Consider the following 6,000-nt stretch of genomic DNA (forward strand, 5'->3'; position numbering starts at 1 on the left):
GCTATAGGTGTACATAAATCCCCATATCCCCTCCCTCTTGAGCCTCCCTCCCACCCTCCAATCTTTAAACAACAATTTCTCCAGATACAACTCTATTTTTCTCCTTACCTTAAGAGCAAAATTGATTGCAATAGTCTAAATTAGTTGTCTACAATTTGTTTTTTCTGATTCCGTTTTGAACTCATACCAAATGGATTTTGTACCCACAACTCCATGAAAATTGCTCTTGTTAAGGTCCCTAATGACTGCCCCACTGATAAATTCAAGGGTAAATTCTCAGTGCTCATCTTATTTCATCTATCAACAGTTTTTGACACAATTGATTACTCCCTACATGAATCACTTTCTTATTCTGATTTCCGGGTCAGTAGACTTTCATGGTTTTACCTTTTTTGTAGCTCACTTCACAGAACTGTTTCCTGGTTCCTCCACATCTCCCTAACTTCTTAATTTTGGAGTGCTTCAGGGTTCAGTCTAGGTCCTCTTCTCTATCTACACTTACTCCATGGTGATTTTTAAATTACCAGCTATTCACCAATGACACCCAGGTATATGTCTTTTGCCCTGAACTCCAGACTCCTGTAGCAACTTGAATGTCTACAAGGCATTTCAAATTCCAAAATGGAATTCTTGATTACCAACCCCGCTTCTCCCCATCCTCTAAATCTCATGTGGCAGTGGCTCATAAGCGTGCAGTCACATAGGCAAAAAAGAAAAACACTGAAGCCATCCTTGTCTCCTCTATTACTCTCACCTCTAGCCACTCAATCAGCAAAACCTTCAAAATACATCTCCAATCAGATTACTTCTGACCACTTCCGTAGCCACTATTATCTCCTGCCTGGAATATTGCAGTACCTTCCTGAATTGTCAGACTACTTCACTGGTGTCTTCTCATTATCTATTCTCCACACATCAACCAGAGTAATATAAACCAGATCAATTATTGCTCTGCTCTAAACCCACCAATGGCCACCTGTTTTGCTCAGAATAGAATCCAATTCTGCCTCTGATCCATCTCTTGTCGCACTTCTGTTCTAACAACACTGATCTCTTTGCCATTCTCACCTCTTCAAACACAACTGGTCTCAGGGCCTTTGCACTTGCTTTTTGCTCTGCTTGAAAGACTTTTCTCTCATCTACTTTAAGTAGGTATTGACTCCAATGCCACCTCATTAAGAAGGCCTCTCTAATCCCCTTACTGAAAATACTATCCCCTGTCACTCTCTTATCCCTTCTCCCTGCTTTGCTTTCTTCTTAATTCTTATAATGGCTTGAATTTATGTATGTGTTTATTGACTGTTGTAATTGGGTTGGCTGGCGGCCCCCAAAGGTTATGTCCATGTCCTAATCAATGGAACTTGTGAATATTACCATATATGGCAAAAAAGTGAATATACTTGGATGGTGACAGATGTGATTATATTAGGGTTATTGAGATGAGATTATTTGGGATTATCCGGGTGGACCCTAAATACCATCACATGTCCTTAAAAGAAAGAGGCAAAGGGAGACAGTATAGGCAAAAGAGGAGGTGGCAGCATGACAGAGACACAGGCTGGAGTGATGTGTCCACAAGTTAAAGAATCCTGACAGCTATCAGAACCTTGAAGAGGCAAAGATCAGATTCTCCCCTCGAGCCTTCAGAGGGAGAGCTGCCTTGTTGACACCTGGATTTTGGACTCCTGGTCTCCAGAACTGTGAGAATAAATTTTTGTTGTTTTAAGGCACCCAGTTTGTGATAACTTGTTGTGGCAGCCGTAAGAAATGAATACACCTGCTTTTCCTCACTGGAATGTAAGCACTGGGACGTCGTGCATGGCTGTATCCCCAGTGCTGCAGCAAGGCCTGGCACAGAGCAGCAGCCCAATAAACATCTGATGAATGAAGACATACAAGTCATGTGGTTAGTTATTTCAGCTGTTTTGTTTGTTCTTTCTTCTGCTTGTTTTTTACTGAGGGATTTGATTCCTCCAGAAGTTTCCCAAGTCTTATATATCTTCTGGTAAATATCTAAACTCAAAGAAAAAACTAAAAGGACAGTTTTAAGGGTTAAATGAGTCAGCACTTTTCGGTCAGGTGTTGGGTTAAAAATAATCATGTAGCTATCATTCAATAAAAGGGTAATAATTATCATGGGCATCATTGTAACAGGGACTGGGCCAGCCTAGGCCACTCTGAAGAGTGGGGTCCTTTTTCTCTTCTTCCTTACCCCAAAGACTACATAAATGTACCTTTAAAAGCAGATTTTTAAACTTTATTATCGTCGGCTATTTTCTTCCACAGCCATGTCATCATCATCATCATCAACAACAACCATAATAGAAGTTCCTACTTTTTTGTGGCTCAAGCAACATCTGGGGGGGATTTGATCATCCTGGAGCCAAGCCGTGTTTTTTTTATTTCAGACCATATAGCACCTTGAACAAGCGTGACACTTGGGTGGGTGAGGACAGTTTGTGGGTGTCTCTTGATAATGTTGAGAAAAATTTGAGTCATCTGATAATTTCTTTGTTGTATTTCCTTAGATATTTAACCCTCGCATTCTCCTGGACTCTTATGTTTGTATGCTCTTAACAATAGATTTCTGGAAGCACATTTGCTTATGGAATAAAAATACCGAGGGGCCATACCGAGGACTTTCTAAGTAGAGCTGGACAGCCAAGTGACAAGATCATACCTATACCCCTTTCTCTTATCCTTAGATACTCTCCTCACTCTTGTGTCTACTTTTCTGGAAGCTCTGCGAGGTCCCAGATTGGCCTGATCTTACATCCTTTTGACTGCATGCCTTATTCTCACAGAGAAACTATCTTTGGGTTCCTTAGGCTGTGTTCCATTTTCTTTTGTCTCATCAGAATCAGTTCTGTTCTCTCATTTAACGGCTCTTACTCTTCTTACAGGTTCTCCCCAAAGTGGATTAGTTTCCTTGGTTTAACTTAAGGCCTTTGGAGGGTAGGAAACCATTCAGATACTTGTTCTATGCAGAACACAAGACTACCAGGATCAAATTTTTCATGTCTAAAAATTCCCTGCAACAGCTGGCCCCATTATCCACTCTTCTTCATGCTCTGATGCCAGATACTTACGGAGTAAATCTATCTGAGAGGAGTATAAATTCTGTGGATCCATGAGTTTCAAGACACATTTAATTTGGCAGAACTTTGAATAAGAAGTGTTCTGTATAATCTGGGTATCCTCATCAAGGATCCCAGTGTTCCATTCTACAGCCAAAAACTTACCACAGTCCTGGTTTCACTTAGCTCATATCAGAAAGGTCTAGGTTATTATGGTCCTGGCGTATGTTACTGGAGAGCTTACTTTTGTCTGATGTGACTTCTTTACTGCTATGCTCAATAGAAGTGATATTTAAAGCTGAGCCATGGTTTATAAATTTCTCTTCTTGTAGACAAGCTCGTATTTGCTCCATGCTTACAGTCATAAGTCAGGAGACAATTTTATGGCTGACAGAAATCTCTCCCAGCACAAAAGTAACACTAATTTGTTCCTCTTGCCTTGATGAAGAATTTGATATCATCATGGCTTCACTTTCTTTTTCCTTAAAAAGGCATTATGAAATGTCTGGAGCGTAGGGGGTATCTGGTGGAAAAATAAATTCACCGTGATCCAAGAAATGAGTCGCCAAAGCCAGTGTTGGCTTAAGCTGGTGCAGAGAGAAGAGAGGAGGTTCCATAAACCCCCTTCCCCTTCCCTGCATGTGTAACTCTAGCTCTAAATGTAACTGAGGCATATAGGGGCACAGCACATGCTTGGAATACGTGTGTGTGTCTGTGTGTGCGTGTCTGGGCTGGAGGAAAGGAGGGCAGGGGAGGAAGTACACCTGAGTCAGGTGTTATAATCCCAAACATGAGGAAAGCAGTGGGATAATTTGGAAAATGAATGTCCTTGGGGATATCTGCAGACTCATGTTGAGGAGGTCATCAAATGAATTTGATAGGTTTATTGATCTGCTCAAATAAAAAATATAGGGCAAGGGGCTTCCCTGGTGGCGCAGTGGTTGAGAGTCCGCCTGCCGGGGACGCGGGTTCGTGCCCCGGTCCGGGAGGATCCCACATGCCGTGGAGCGGCTGGGCCCGTGAGCCATGGCCGCTGAGCCTGCGCGTCCAGAGCCTGTGCTCCGCAACGGGAGACGCCACAACAGTGAGAGGCCCGCGTATAGCATAAAAAAAAAAAAAAAAAAAAAAATATAGGGCTTCTCACACATGAAGTCTTTCACGCCATTTGATAATTTGCTTAGTGCTGATGTGACAGCTATCTTATGTACAACCTCACTGTCCTCAAAGTCTGTCTCCATACCCTCTCATCTCTCAGCCTCAATCTTCCCAATCTTCTCTCAGCCCCTCTCCAAGTCTTGGACCATCTTGCATAGAATTTGAGGGCAAAGGTATTCATAAGGCTATTAATTGCATTATTTTTTGTATCTAAACATTCTTTTATGTATAAATAAAGTTAACAGATATCGGTCTTTTCTCTCAATTTTTCATATGTTCCCTTGCATCTCTTACAGTCTCAGATTACATGATAATTTGTTAGACACCTATTTCCTGTGTAACTCAGAAGTGAACTAGATGTGCATATAGTAGGAATACTGTTTACATGCACATAGGATGAATAGTCATACCTAGAGGGAACGTGAATAAAGCTCCTCTATCCATTTTTCTCTCCTGGTTGATTGAAAGACAAAAAAAGAATGAGATAAACTTTGTGGGTGCAATTTCCCTCACACTTTTGCTTAATTAAATTTGAATGGTTGACACAATACCTATATTATTCTGTATTATGAAATTCTGTGCTTTTTTGTAGCCACTTCAAGAATATTTCCTGTTTCTGAAATTAAATTTTTGAAGTTTTCATTAAAAAGGTGAGTAGCTTTGCTGTTTTTTAAGTATCAGGAACCCTAACGTTAATGGGGCTGGAATTATTGCCATGAGGCTGCACTGAATGTTGTTCTGCTCCTGTTCTTGGGTCTTGCTTCTTCTGGGAGAAATACTGCAAAGTCAAGTCACAAACATTCACAAAGTTAGGTGTAGCCTAAGTGGGTCCATGGGCCGATTTAATTCAAATTTACCCAAAGCATCAATAAACATACATTCTTACTCAACTTGGGCCTAACTCTAGTGCAAACCACCATCTATTCTGGATGCAAGATACAGTCGGTCCATTGTTTCCAGGTGTTTTGATGACTGAACCTGCTCAATAGTTGATCTAATTAGTATGGAAATAATGAAAAAGAGTTGACAACAAATCCAATCAATTCAGTAGGAGTGTGTGTGTGTGTATCTGTGTGTGTGTGTGTAATTCCTGTATCAATAAACATGTGATTTCCAGCTGTTCCCTCTCACTTTCCTTTACTCAATTCAGTAGTTTAAAATCAACAGGTTGAAAAGATCTTTGGGTGGAGAGGTTTTTCTATTAACAATGGGTACCCATAAAAATAAAAACTCCAGAATGACACCCAGTTCTAAGCAATGATTACATATCTAACGTGTTCCTAAATGGGCTTTTTGAGTACTAATTATTACATCATAATTTCTCAGAGGTCTTTTAGTTATAGGTTTTAAAACTGTTCAGTACAAATAAAATGAGTTCTTGGGAAAATGAAGGTGGCCCTTAGCAAAGCAGTATGACAGTGAAGAATAGGGTTTGCCAAATAAAAGACTCAGGTGCTTTTATATTTATCCAGGTAACTTGTTATCTAGGCAACTACTTATTGTTAACCTTTTATTTTGAAGTAATTATAGATTCATAGGAAGTTGCAAAATATCATGCATGGGGTCTCGTAAACTCTTCACCAGCTTTCCCCAATGATGACATCTTATATGACTATAGTACAATAGCAAAACCAGGAAACTGACATTGGTACAATAGTGCTAACTGGATTACAAACCTTATTCAGTTTTCATCAGTTTTTACATGTACTAGTGTGTGTGTTAATAGTTCTATGCAGTTTGATTCCATGTAGAGTTTTCTGTAAGCAGC

Source organism: Phocoena sinus, chromosome 18, assembly GCF_008692025.1.
Source record: "Phocoena sinus isolate mPhoSin1 chromosome 18, mPhoSin1.pri, whole genome shotgun sequence".
Lineage (NCBI taxonomy): Eukaryota > Metazoa > Chordata > Mammalia > Artiodactyla > Phocoenidae > Phocoena > Phocoena sinus.